The following is a 15548-nucleotide window of genomic DNA, read 5'->3' on the forward strand; positions in this document are numbered from 1 at the left end:
TAAACCAAAATAAAAAAATGATGGTACAACATGACAAAATTTCATGCCGGCTGGGTCGTCGCCCAGTTAAACAAGGCCCCCGTTGTTTTCGCCAGGGAACCAGGGAAAACAGCAAAAAGTCAGCTACTGGAACAAATCTGAAAACAAACCCCAACTCAACATCACCAGAGTTACAGATCGGTACTATCAACATAAGAAGCCTGAATGGCAAAGAAATGGAGCTAGCTGAGGAATTAGATAAGCCAGATTGACATAATAGGGGTGACTGAAACAAAAAAGACCAAAACTGGTGAGATCTTTCTGAGCAATAAATACAAAATGTTATATTCAGGCAATGACAATCTAGGAAAGGAAGGAGTAGCCATAGTATTGAAAACAAAATACGAGGCTAATCTTCTTGAATGGCAGTCAGTCTCGAGTAGAGTAATGTGGGCAAATATCAGAATGGGGATTTGGACAATGGGACTTATTTGTGCCTATGGTCCCACCGAAGGCTCTACTAAGGTAGAAGTGGAGGAATTTGTTGATGCTTTAGAAAAAGCAACTGACACAATGAAAGAGGAAAAGTTGATCCTTGTTGGGGTTCTAAATAACAGAGTAGGAAGTGATTGTGAGACATAAAAAAATATTTTGGGAAAATTTGGAGAAAAGAGCAAAGCCAATAATAATGGCAAATACCTGTTGAATTTCTACTCAGGACATGGACTGGTTATTATTAACACCATGTTCCAATATAAAAAAAAGTGCACAAATTCACATGGAGAGAAGAGGCTAGGAATAAGAAAAGTCTCATTGACTATGTTATTGTTGATAGTGATGTTTTCTCCCTGGTGCAGGACACCAGAGTGTACAGAGGATTTGAAATTGGAAGTGATCACTATCTAGTCTTGAGCAAGATAAAATTGAATTTCATATTGAAAAGAATAACATGTTAGAAAGTTTTAAAGCAAATAAAAGTTGAGCAGCTCTCAGATGTGAAGTGTAGACTAAAATACACAAAGATTATTGAAGAAAAAATTAAAGAGTTTGAGAACAGGAATCAAATCTTGGAGATTCAGTGGCAAACTCTGAAGAAAACACTGATTGATTCTGCCAGAGAGGCATGTGGTGAGGTTGTCTGTAAGGATAAAAAAATCAGAACTCCCTGGTGGACACAGGAAGTTAAAGAGGCAGTGAAGGAAAAGAAAAAAGCATATCAAAAGTTCCTCTCAAATAAGTCAGCTTGTGCTCATAAATAATATAGAGACAAATGCAAGAATGCTAAACACTGTGTAAAACTAGCTAAACAAAAGTCATGGGAGGACTTTGGCAAGAATATAGAAAATAAATATCAAGAAGGTGGCAAAATATTCTGGAGGTTGTTGAAGAAGCTTAGGAAAGGAGGAAAGAGTGCTGTAAAAGGAGTTAGAGATGTAAAGGTGACATGAAAACGGGAGAAAAAGATATCCTTGAAGTATGGAGCAATTACTTTGAAAAACTTCTAAATGAAACAAGCAGTGATGACAGCATAGTGGTAAAAAACACTGACCAGGCATGCAGGCAGGAATACATATCCATACTTGAAGTAGAAAAAGCCATCAAAGGCTTGAAATGTGGAAAGGCAGCTGGAGTAGATGATATTCGACCAGAAATGCTGAAGTATGGTGGGATAAGAGTCTTACAGTGGCTGCACTGCATAGTTCAGAAGGCCTGGACAAAGGGACGAATTCCCGATGATTGAAGTAGAGCTCTCATAGTACCCATATATAAAAAGGGAAATAAAACTGCATGTGAGAATTACAGAGGTATTTCCCTACTGAGTGTTCCAGACAAGATCTATGCAAGTATACTTGAGAAACGGATGAGAAGAGTTGTGGAAGAAAAGCTTGGTGAACAACAAGCTGGATTCAGGCCAAATAGAGGCTGTCAGGATCATATTTTCACTTTACGACAAATAGTCGAGAAAGCATGGGAATATAACAAAGATCTGTATTTAAGTTTTGTCAATTTGGAAAAGGCATATGACAAGGTGCCTAGAGAGAAGCTATTCAATACGCTGCAGTTATATGGTGTCAATGGGGCATTATATCAAGCAATACTTAGTCTTTATTTGAGTTGTAAGTCAGCAGTTAGAATTGAAGGAAGTACAGGAAGATGGTTTAATGTTAAATCTGGTTTGAGACAAGGATGTACATTATCCCCTCTGTTATTCATTATCTATATGGATCACATTATGAAGGAAAGTGGTATTAAACATGATATCAAAATTGGAGATGGTAATGTCAGCTTTTTGCTTTATGCGGATGATGTTATACTTCTAAATAAATCTGCTACAAGTCTGCAAGATTCTCTGACTAAATTGAATAGCTGTTGTAATAGATATGGTATGAAGGTCAGCAATAAAAAGACAAAGACAATGAAAATAGGCAGAATCATTGAAAATGTCAACTGTGTTGTGAATGGAGAACCTGTGGAACAAGTAAAACATTTCAACTATTTAGGCACGATGTTTACTGAAGATGGTAAATTAAATATAGAAATAGACAACAGAATCAGCAAAGCTGGTATGGTGGGAAGTCAATTGAATAAATTCATATGGAATAAGTCAGAAATTAGTCGGAACAGTAAATCAGCTGTATACAAGACAGTGTTCAAACCAGTTTTAACTTATGGATCTGAGAGCTGGGTCAGAAGTAAAACACTTGACCAAAGACTAGAGACCACAGATATGAAATCCTGAGAAAGATTATAGGCGTGAAACAGATGGCATCAATGGCAATATTATATTAAAAATGAGGATATTAGGAAAGAACTGACATTGTCAGCATCCAGGAATGCGTTAGCAGAGCTAATCTCAGGTGGTATGGTCACTTAAATAGAATGGACGAGGAAAGATTAGCAAAACAAGTGTTCTCTGCCAGGTTGGCAGGAAAACGACCCAGAGGAAGACCAAGATATAGGTGGATTGATACGGTACAAAGTGCCTTAGACGATAGAAATATAACATCTGATAATGTTGGAGTCTTGACAAATAACAGACTGATTTGGAGGAAAATTGTAGATAGGAAATTAATAATGATGTAATTTTTTTCATGTAGTACTATCATATCCTGTACACCCCTTGAGGGTACATAGCAGGAATTTGATGATGATGATGATGATGATAATTATTTATTTACAAAAGAAAATAAGTAACTACATAATTAAAAATTAATTTTCACTGTCTGAATGTATGAAAAGTTCACTGTACTCTGGTTCTGTAATTTCTTCTGGTATATCGTCATATAAATTGTATTCGTTTTCTCCATCAGATTTAGTATCAATTTCGTCATCATTATAAACAAAATCATCTTCCGAGCCAACTAATTTGTTAGATATAGCACATTTTTTAAAAGATTTTATTACTGTATCTGGTTTTATTACATCCTATGCTTTCGCTACCTATTCATACATAGTCACCAAAGACGCATGTCACATTTGTCCTCCTTCTGTGTAACTTTTCAATCCTTCTTGCATCCATGCATTCCACTGTTTTCATAAACTGTCTTTAAATGGCTTGTTTATACAAACATCCAACGGATGTACTAGTGAAGTTAACCCACTTGGAATCACTGCCATATTGGTATTATTCTCTCTTAATAAAGATTTTGTGCTCTCCGTTAAATGGGATTTGAACATGTCCCACACTAAAAAACTGTTTGGATTTTTTAATGCACCTTGTCATGTATTCCAAATATTTTTTATCCACAGCTTAACTCCTGCTTCGTCCATCTAACCATTTTCATGAACATGGACAAAAACGTTTCTTGGAATTTTGATCTTTGGCATTGTTTTTCTTTTAAAAATTATCATAGGTTTTAATTTAGTACCATCACAGCCATACAAGCAAGTACAACTGTGAAATGGCTTTTTTCGTGTCCAGTTGTTATTAAAGAAATAGTTTTACTTACTATGAATTCTACTGTTCTATTCCCGATCATGTCAAACATAACTGGAGTTTCATCCATATTTCTGATTTGAGGCAATAAATGTTTTTTTTGCTTTCTTTTAGCAATTATAAATCTTTGAAAGCTTAATAACTTATCAACCAAATCCTTTGGCAGCTTCTGTGCAATTTTTGTTTTTAGTTTAAGCATTAAATTTTTCCTTTCCATAAACCAGCTACACTAACCCACTGTAGCTTTGAAGTTTTCACTCTCCTTTTTATTTGCTTTGCCCCACTTCAAAGCAAATAAACGAATATTATTTCTTGTTATAATGAGTCCATTCTGGCGATTTTCTCAAACCCAATCCACAACATTATTTTCCAGAATAGGCCACTTAAATTCCTTTCCGTAATGCACACTTATTTTTTGGCATTTTCATTATTAAAGTTTCATTTTTTTTCCAATTGCGAACTAGTTTTTCGTTTACTCCGAACTGACATGCAGCAACACAGTTAGTATTTTCTTTTGCAAATTTAATCACTTTGCACTTAAAAATCAAGTCATATTTCATTCTTTTAAAAGGAGCCATTGCACTTTAGTTCACTATTAGTCAACAGGTCAATACAAAAATGAAATTTTTCGAGTCGACTCATACGACGAATATACTATAAAAACTCAAATAAACTCAAAAAATTCCAATATCGACTTATACGCCAGGTCGACTTGTATGCCGGAATATACGGTATATATATATATATATATATATTTCAGGAAATTATTCACCTTTTAATTATCTTACATTAGCTACTAATGTGGTGACTTTTATAATTTCTGTTATTATCTGATTGCTGCTCCGTAATTCTGTACTGGCATAGGATCTTCAGTACAGAAGAAGCCTATGAAAATTAGGCAAAAATTTTACAAATAAATGTTTTAATGTGTTTTTCTTCATTTTTATAGTTTGTTATTATCGTGTGAGTGTGTGTTCTCTGAATACAGCAGACTTGTCACCTATTCTGTAAGAATATCCTCTTCTGTAATTCAGGTCTCCCTAATGCCAATAATTTTGGATCCCACTACATATGCTAGTAATTACTTCTTTATTCCTAATGTTTCTAGAAGTAATGTATATCCATGACAGCAACCACTAGACCGAGGAAATAATCTGTTAACTCTAAAAACATGACCAGTTCAAATAGAAAGTTGGATATGATTCTTCAAAGAAAACCACCAATACATTTCCAGAATCTTCACTTTTTTTTCCTTGACAAAACTACTCCCACCAGTCTTAGGGTACCCAGATGATCAACATGATCCTTATGTCACACTCAATGTCATTATCATCACAATTCTGACCACTTAATTTAAATGCACGCATCCATGCTTTCATGCAACCACCCACAGACATCTAGTTTCCCTGACTAGATGTCTGTGGGTTGTACTGAATGTGACATCTAGATATTTAGATGTCACATTCACACTCTTTCACTGAACAATGATTTCTCTAAGCAGCTAATGCCAAGTTAATACAAATGTTATCCATCTTGCATGAACAAATTCCAGTTTATCTCTTCTGTTGTGAAGAGTCTGGATGCCTCTCTTCCTTTACCCCCAATTTTTTTTTACCTCCTATCTCTTCAAAAAATAACAGGATACAGTCATTTAATTAGACTTATTTTTTTGCTTCAGCATCTGTAATAAGCATCTGGGCCTAAAATAGGGTTAATATCCTTCTTCTCTTGAAAATGCCAAGATAATTGACAGCAGTGACTTGGATTAAATAACCCACAAGTCCAAAGAACAGATGAAATTAATGTTCTGGCCACCACATTTCAAAACAATATGGAATCTGCCAAACTTCAATGAAGTTTAGCAGATTCCACAACCAAATCTTCTGACCAGTTTAGAAGCTCTCGATATATTCCCTAGCTACATCCTGTGATATACTAGATGCCAGTAGAAGTTTCACTGCATGGTGTAATACTGGTAGTTTGCTTACTTGAACACAAATCAACAAAACTTTCAGAATATGACTTAAACCCTAATTTTGTTCACTAAACTTATTTTTTTGAAGTATTTATTATTATTATTATTATTGTTCCGGGCAACTCCAAGGAGTCGACAGACTCATCAAGGGAGGCCCTAAATATCATGTCCATCACAACTATTCGACATTCACACAGTATCTATCATACCTCGCATTGAACTCATTCACAGTCATAGCACCCACAACAGACTCTGGAAGCTTATTCCACTCATTCACCACTCTCCTAGTAAAAAATCTAGCTCTAACTCCCTTGTCAACCATGCTCTCGCCCAGCTTCCATGCATGGCCCCTAGTCCTCCCACCACCAGTCATATTTTCAAAAATATCTTCTGGATCAATCTTATAGAAACCCTTCAGTAATTTGAATGTCTCAATCATATCACCCCTCCTTTGCCTATCGTCCAATCTCTGCAACCCACAAATCTTCAACTTAATCTCATAAGGTTCATTCCACAGACCTTCTATCATCTTGATCACTCGTCTCTGGATCCTCTCCACTTCTTCCCCATCACGAAGAAACCCTGGTGCCCATATCTGGTCACAGTAGTCTAGATGGGGTCTTATCAAGGCTATACAGAGGAACAATAACCTGTTTGTCTCTGCTTATTAAAGTAATTTTCAGAAGCCAAGTGATTTGATGAGCTGATTTAGTGACTTTTGCAATGTGCCCCCTAAACTTCAATTCCCTATCCACCAACACTCCCAAATCCCTGGCCTCATCAATCTCCTGGAGTACGGTTCCACCAATGCGATATACTGCTGCTATTCTTTCCACACCAAAGTGCATAACCTTACACTTTGCACATTAAATTGACATCCATTTTTTCCTAGCCCAGTCCTCCAAACTATCAAAATCATCCTGTAAAATTTTGACATCCTGTGCACTCACAATTGCTCTACCCAACTTTGCATCATCAGCAAACAAGTGAACACTTCCTCTCAAATCCTTTCCTATATCATTGATGAACAAATTAAAAAGCAGTGGTCCAAGAACAGAGCCCTGCAGCACACCACTAGTCACAAGCCATCTTTTAGACTCCACTCCTGCATAAACCACTCTCTAGTATCTCTCCTTCAACCACCCTCCTATCCATCTCACCAACCCCATATCTATCCCCATCTGCTCCAGTTTACTGATCAGGGTTCCATGTGGTATCCTGTCAAAGGCCTTGGCAAGGTCCAGTAGTATCACTGTAAACCCATTACCCCTATCCAGTTCAGCCGTCACTGTGTTATAAAACGTGAGCAAGTTACTGAGGAATGATCTACCCTTCACAAAACCATGTTGTCCCCCATACAATATTCCATTTTCATCTATCCAATCCTGTATTCTTTTCTTGACTAATTTCTCTAAGACCTTGACAATGATTCCTGATATGCTAATCGGTCGGTAATTTACAACAGCAGTCTTGGAACCACCTTTATGCAGTGGAACTATTTCCCCCTCTTTCCACCCCTTCGGGACTAACCCAGACCCAAGACTCAAATTAAACAAAATGGTCAAAGGTACTTACAATTCTTTAGCTGCTTCTCGTATGACATGAGCTGGTATACCATCCAATCCCACGGATGTATTGACATTGAGGTTATGCAATAGACTACTCACCTCCACTTCATTCACCACAATTCCCGTATAATCTACTGGTTTATTCGTTTCTGCAATGTCACCACCTGGATGATATATACTTGCAAAGTGCTCACTCAGTAACTCAACTATATCAACTGATTCAGTTACCTCCCTACCATCGGCATTCTTTAAAATCATTCTGCCATGTACATTTTTCCTTTTACTTGCTACATATCTAAAAAACTGTTTAGGATTCTCTTTAGCCTGCATGGCCAATGTTCTTTCGTAATCCTTTTTTGCTTTTCTTACCACACTCGTTACCCTTCTGGCCTGCGCTTTATACCATTCATGTGCCTGTCGGTCACCTTTCTCCTTAAATTCCCTCCATAGTTGTTTCTTTTTTTGCAGCTCAAGCTTAATGGTGTTATTCATCTATTTAACCCCTACTTGATTTATTATTCAGACTCTAGGTATACAGTCAGCCATTGCTTCATGCAAACACTACTTAACTGCCTCCCATGCACTATCAACTTCTAGTCCTTGCAGTTGTACTGAACCATGGCACTGAACCAATCAAATTCCTAAGCTTGTCATACTTTCCAGCCCGATAATTCCACATGTACCCTGTCTTAATTGAAAATTCCACACCTTTAACCACCTCCCTATGATCACTCTCACCAATTGGTGGCAATGTGGTCATATTTGTTACAGCCAAATCCTCAGATGTAATTACTAGGTCAAGCACTCTCTGACCCCTAGTATTTTCCATTACATGCTGTCGCAGATAGTTATCCCTTAATAACCGCATAAAATCCAATTCCTTCCTCCCGTGTGTCCTCTCCTCACTCCAATCAATGTGCGACCATAGTTGAAATCTCCCATAATAATTACCCTCCTTCCACTCATTTCTTCTAATTTGACCAATAAAATCACACAAGTACAAAATAAATCTGATTTATTCCATTTCTGTTTTAATGAATTTCAAACCAGCATTATTGGAGTACAAATAGCACTTGTCACAGCACATATAGCAACTGTAATCAAGTAACTTTCAGAAACAATTCAAATTGTAAAGGAAGAAAAAGAACTAAATTCCTCCTCATCATAAAACTAATTTCTCACTTTTTGATATTAAATTTGATATCAAGCGGTATTTAAGAAGATTCACACACTGCTTCACTAGAAATGATGACTCCAAAAATAGTCTCTTAGAATTGCAATGGCTTCAATGCAGTACAGTTGTTTTCTTCCACTGTGAAGGGGGAGTATCCAAATGCATGTAGTCTGTTGGTCTGACTTCATCCATTTCAATTATGATTATATCATAAGCGTTTTTTATATGCTCATGTATCTGGAATGGTTTAGCATAGTGAAGTTTCAGCTTGTTAATACTTCAGACCAAATAAGCACCTTTTTATAGTAATTTGTGAATATTTTCCTTATAACAGGATCACTATAATTCAACATGTGATCTGAAAAGTTATGCATTTTCCTAGTTATATTTCAGTAGCTTTAACTATACTTTAGTTATAACAATCTTCTCATCACTGTATAAATTTTAAAGGGTTACTCTTTTTTGTAGAATACTGCCTTTATGGGATTAATTTAAGTAAGGATGTTGGCTATATTGCAACAAACATTGTAGCACCTGTGGAGGTAGAGCATAGATCACATATTCAAGGTTCACCATGCTTTCTAATTTAGGAACTTGTCTGAATGCAATGATAAAGATATGACCTTGAGAATTATAGAAGAAACTATAGTATTACACAGAAACCATTACAAGTCTAAAAGACTATTAATTTTGGAATCATTATCAGCAATGATGCATTCTCCATATCTCAACAAGTATGATCGCATTAATTGATTCAAGCTTTTGAAAAATTGTCATTTTAAGATCACATTCAGTCCAACAGTCATAAACCACTTACATTCAGCCCTCAAGTATCACATGAAATTCTTTTTTTCAGTTACAGTTTGCATGTTTCCATATTTATTTGATAGCTCATGGTGGATGAAATCAACCAACCAGTCATGACACATTTGGCCATTATATTTTGCATAATTATTATTAGTATACCCTCCAAGGAGTCGACAGACTCATCATGGGAGATTCATTCAACTGACAACATATTTCTCGTAGAAAGGCTTATATGTTGGTTGCACATGATTACTAAATAACTTAAAGAATTCACAATTTATACTCTTTGACCTCATTTGCTGTTTTTAGTGCCTGCGTGCATGTATCTTAATCTTATGTTCCAATGAAGATGGCAACGTGATGTTGCCAAAATATAGGAAGTACATATTAAAGTTTATTTTAATTTATATTCCAGTGTGCACAACTGCTTAGATTAGCACAAGAGCGCAGTTTGTTCACCAAGATGGTCGCTGACCTTCGATAGAAGATAGCACAATAATAAGAAGAAGACACGTTGTGAATTCCTTAAGTTATTTAGCAATCATGACAACATATTTATCATATAGAATCTTAAAATCCTTAACACTCCTTGCATTAACAATCCATTCTGGTAATGAGTTCCATTCACTGACAATTCCCATGTAAAAAATCTACTCCTCATATCTTTCTTCACCACACTTTTAAATAACTTCCAGGAATGACCCCCTCTCATCTACTCTTTTCATAATCCCCTCTGGATTAATCTGATAAAATCCTCTCACTAACTTAAATGTCTCTATCATATCACCTCTCTCTGTCCTATCCACAAAACTCTACAATCCACATTTCTTCAACCTCTCCCCATAGCCAGCATTCCAAAGTCCTGACACTATCTTAGTCACTCACCTCTAGACCCTCTCCAATGCCTCTACAGCAAATTGAAAACCAGGTGACCAGATCTGAGCATAATAGTCCAAGTATGGTCTGACCAGTGCCTTATACAGTGACACAACCACTTCCTTATACTTGCATGTTAGAGTACTCTTTATCATAGCTGCACTATGATGTGCAACCTTTGCAACGCTAGCAATATGTCCTCCTTCAGTCTATTGTCAACACTCACTCCCAAATCTCAAATCTCATCCACTTCCTGCAGTAAGGCACCATCGATATAGAGCGCAGCCTTATATTTCTGCACTCCAAAATGCAACCCCTTGCACTTATCGATATTAAAACTACAACCCCCCCCCCACTCTTTTGTCCAAGTAAAAAAGTCTATTCAAATATTGCTCAAGGGATTCAGCATCAGCAGTGCCACTTATAATTCTTCCCGACTTTGCATCATCATCATCAGCATCAAATAACTGAAGATCCCCAGTCAGTCCACATGATATATCGTTTACAAACAAGTTAAACTGCAAGGGCCCAAGAACAGAACCCTGGGGCACGCCACTGGTTACTCTTCTTTTTTGAGACACTACGCCATCATACACAACCTGCTGGTATCGTTCAGAGAGTCGATGTCTGATCCACCTAACCAATATACTATCTCTTCAAATCCTCTGAAGCTTGTACACCAACTTATCATGTGGTAATCTATCAAACGCTTTTGCAAAGTCTAAGAATATCACTGCATATGATTCTCCCTTATCTAACATACTCGTCACCTTATCATAAAATGCAGGTAAATTACTAAAACAGTTATACAGATAGGCCTATAGTTGGAGACTTCTGTCTTAGAACCATGCTTGTGGAGTGGTACTATTTTGTCTTCTTTCCACTCCTTAGGAACTCTACCCACTGTAAGACTTTCATTGAATAACCAGGTCAAGAGCATAACCAACTGGTGTGCACATTCCTTAAGAATACGTGGTGACATATCATCCATTCCCACAGCCTTATTCACATCTAACCCAACCAACATCTGATAAATGTCTTTTTTTCTCTTTCACTTCCAGTTCTCCTAATACTTGTCTCTCTTCTATATATTGCAACGGATCATTTATCCAGTATGATATACTGATAAAGTGCTCATTCAATAATTCCACTATATCCTTTGCAGCTGTTAATCTGCTGCCATGACTATCCACAAATGTTAGTCTGCCATATTTCTTCTTCTTCTTGCTTGCCATGTAGTGGAAAAATTCCTTTGAGTTGGCTTCACCAGCCAATCTCCTCTCTTACTGCACCTTTTCTTTCTTTACCATGCACGTCACCTTTCTAGCCTGCACTTTATACTCTTCATGGATCTGATCACCACCAACTGTCTTGTACCTCCTCCATAACATTTTCTTTTCCAGCATAGCTTGCTTGATTTCGCTGTTCGTCCATTTCACTCCCACTCTATTTACGCGCTTCACCCTCAGTATGCAGTCATACAGCAACACACCCAGTTTGGGGGGGGGGGATACAAGGGGCTCTTCCCCAAAAAAAGAAAAAGGAAAAAAAAAAAAACACTAGAAAATTTCCAAAAACTTTACCTAATTAAAATTCATTTTTTTATTTATGTTGTGTCGTGTTTTCTATTTCTATACTATTTATGAATTAACGATCATTGCAGATGCTCAGTCATAGGTTATATGCAATGCATAGTGTATTCTCAAATCATCTACTCAACTTTCCCCCCCCCCCCCCAAGATTGTGTGTGCTACTGCAGTCATACATTGCTTTTGTCAGATACTACCTATTGAATTTCCATGCATTGTCAACATCTTTTCTGCTCAGCTCATCTACCCAAAGTACTGATGCTAACTGACTACAGAGCTTCCTATAATCATATGCTTTATACTTCCACATGTATCCATTTTTGGCAGTGACCTTTTCTTGTTTCATCACATCCCAAACAAGTACCTCATGATCACTCTCACCAATCTGTGTCAACACTTCATTAACAACTACATCTTGTGAAGTGATCATCAAATCCAAAACATTAAAGCCTCTAGTCGCTTCAATCACATGCTGCTTAAGATATTATCTCTCAGAAATTCCACAAACTCACTCTCCTTGTTCCCATACACTATCCACTATCTCCTCCTTCCAGTGTATATTCCTGTAATTAAATCTCCCATCGGGATTACCTTCTTTTTACATGCCCAACTAATTTGCCTAAAGATTTCACAATCAGTATTCTCTGCATATTCCCTGGCATCTTATCCTGACAGCATCCAATCAGATATCTTATATATATATATATATATATATATATATATATATATATATATATATATATATATATATATATATATATATATATATATATATATATATATATACTATTTAGTATATTTATATATATATATATATACTATTTAGTATATTTATATATATATATATATATACTATTTAGTATATATATATACTAAACTGTTTATTTTAACTTCGCACCACACAGATTCAAAATCTGTGCATGCACTATCAACTTCCACACTTTGCAGACACAATTCCTCTGCAATCATTAACAGCACTCCCCCACCTCTTTTTACATCTCTATCCTTCCGGAAAAGTATATATCCTTCTAATTCTATTCCCGACATCACATCCTCCTCAGACAACCAAGTTTCACTTATTCCAATTACTTTTGGGCATACTGTCTAAATCAATGCCACACGCTCAGCTCTCTTGTTACAAATACATAACAATCGCTGTGTGTTTGAGGTCATTCTACCATTAACATTCTCTTCAGTTTGCCCAATACCATTTCCCTGATGCTGAATGTGATTTCCATTCTTACCTGTCTCATCCTTGCCTTTATGCATTCCATCACCCTGTGCTGCTGCAACCACATCTTCAACGTCATATGCATCTTCCTCCTGCTGTACAATCTGTTGATTTGTGCTATCCTGTTTCCCAGGTAGACTATGATCATTTGCTACATTAACTTCTTGGCTCTATGCCTTCTGAGAAAACAATAGTCTTTCTAAATGCCCAACACCAACCCATTCAAATGTAATCCATCAGCTTTATACCATTTATTTATTTATTTATTTAGCATATGGCATAATAAAACACATGATATCAGAATATATAAATACATATTTGTGCAGACAAGAAAAATGAGACAAGTATTGCACATATACAAATATCAGGTAAAAAAAAAAAGTCTAAAATTTTAAGTCTAGTTCAGATAGCCAATCAAAAGCTGAAGGATCTACCTCAAAAAAATCTCTCAGGTCACCAGGGTAGGCTCTTATGCTGCAGTTCTCCACAATGTGCCGGATAGTTTGATTTATGGCCCCACAGTCACATTGGGGGTGTAGGTGATCTTCCACACTTGTATAATCTGTCTGCACAGATACCATGTCCTGTGTGCATCCTATTTAGGCTTTCTCATAGGTGATGTGGAAGCTCAATCCCTTTCGGATTTTGGTTGGGAAGGATATACTTGTTTAAGTCTGGTGACGATTTTTCTTTCCAAGTTTCTAGCCATTTTGAATTAACATTGAAATTGCTATTGACTAGTTCTTCAGCCAGTATTAGTGGAGATGTCGGGATTTAAGGCAATTCATGTTTATATATCGGAGGTCTTATGGAAGTAGCAGAGATGAGAATGCTTAGGTGGATGTGCGGTGTGACCAGAAAGGATCATCTGAGAAATGACTATGTCAGGGGAACAGTGAAAGTTACGAACTTAGGAGCGAAAATACAGGAGGCAAGGTTGAGATGGTTTGGTCATGTGATGAGGAGGGAGGACGAATATGTGGGAAGAAGGGTCATGCAGATGGATGTGCAAGGAAGGCGGAAGCGTGGGTGGCCAAAGAAGAGATGGAGGGAGCTGGTAGAAGAGGACTTGAAGATGAAGAACTTGGATGTGGTGACAGCCCAAGACAGGAAGGTGTGGAGGAGACTCATAACAAACAGTGACCCCACTTAAGTGGGAGAAGCTGCAGAAGAAGAAGATATGGGAGGTCTTCATGTATAGGCAACAGGGGATTGCTGTTTATTTTTTTTGTATTCTTTTACTAGAGCATTTTGTCTGCGTAAGTTCGGTGGTGCAATATTGCTCAAAGTTGGAAGCCAGTAGAGGGGGGGGGGGATTTGACACAACCTGTTATTGTCCTCATCGCTGCATTTATTTGTGTGTCGATTTTCTTGATATGAGAATGTTTTGCCATACTGGTGAACAATATTCTGCCACAGAGTAGACTAAGGCCAACGTGGAGTATCGTAGTGTAATAGCAGAAGAACCCCATGTAGAACTACACAGTTTTTGTGTGATGTTATTATGGGTTCTGGTCTTTAAAGAGAGATTCTCCAGATGGCTTTTGAAAGATAGTGTTCTGTCCAAGGTAACACCCAGATATTTATGGAAATCTTGGTGCTGCAGCATTGTGTTGTTAAAGCTGACCTGAAGTTTTCTATTTGCCAATTTGGTGTTTAGGTGAAAAGAGCTAACCTCGGTCTTATTGAGGTTTGGTGTTAGTCTCCATTTATGAAAGTATTCCCCAATGGTTCTAAGGTCATTTGTGAGAATATCTTCTGTTACTTCAACACCAACCCATTCAAATGTAATCCATCAGCTTTATACCATTTAAACTTCCCTTCAAATTCACTCTGCAGATTTACAAATTGAACCCCCCCCCTTGCCGCACACAACTCAGCCATCTTACTATTCATTATCGGCGCTCTCCTTCTCAATTCACTTTTATCATATCTTGGCAATATGCCCACGAGTTTCCCAACAACACTATTCTTCGTTATCTGCTGAATCAACTTCCTCAAGTAACTATGTTTCTATCAACATTCTGCATCTCCCTAACTCAGGGTCGGTTTTACCATTAGGCAACCCTAGGCAATCTTACAAATTACAACCTTCAAAAAAAATTAGTAAAACCTTGATTAATAATAAAAAACTGAAATAAGTCAAGCATCCTGGTGCTCGCTGATGATATGTATACAAATGTATTGGTTTTGATTAATAAATTTTTTAATGTTCATAATATTATTTTTATAAATATCCACGTGTGTTGGTGTACGTGTGCTTGTGTGAGTACAGAGACAATGTATAGGGGTGCCTATATTTTCTTTGCCTAGAGGCATCAGATACTCTCGGACCAGCCCTGCCCTAACTAAGTCATAAATTTATGCCCACAACGAGTTTGACACCCAGTATTTCCTTCTCTGCAAGGCATC

The 15548-nt window shown here is 37.0% G+C and overlaps 1 protein-coding gene across 7 annotated transcripts in view; it reads right to left on the reverse strand.

Moving 5' to 3' along the window:
* Positions 1-15548, reverse strand: part of LOC150104805 (TBC domain-containing protein kinase-like protein) — a 559840-nt gene that overhangs the window by 287192 nt on the left and 257100 nt on the right. The gene's annotated exons all lie outside the window — the stretch shown is intronic.

This window comes from Typopeltis vanoorti, chromosome 7 (genome assembly GCF_054136105.1).
Source record: "Typopeltis vanoorti isolate ZY-2024b chromosome 7, IOZ_Tvanoo_1.0, whole genome shotgun sequence".
Lineage (NCBI taxonomy): Eukaryota > Metazoa > Arthropoda > Arachnida > Uropygi > Thelyphonidae > Typopeltis > Typopeltis vanoorti.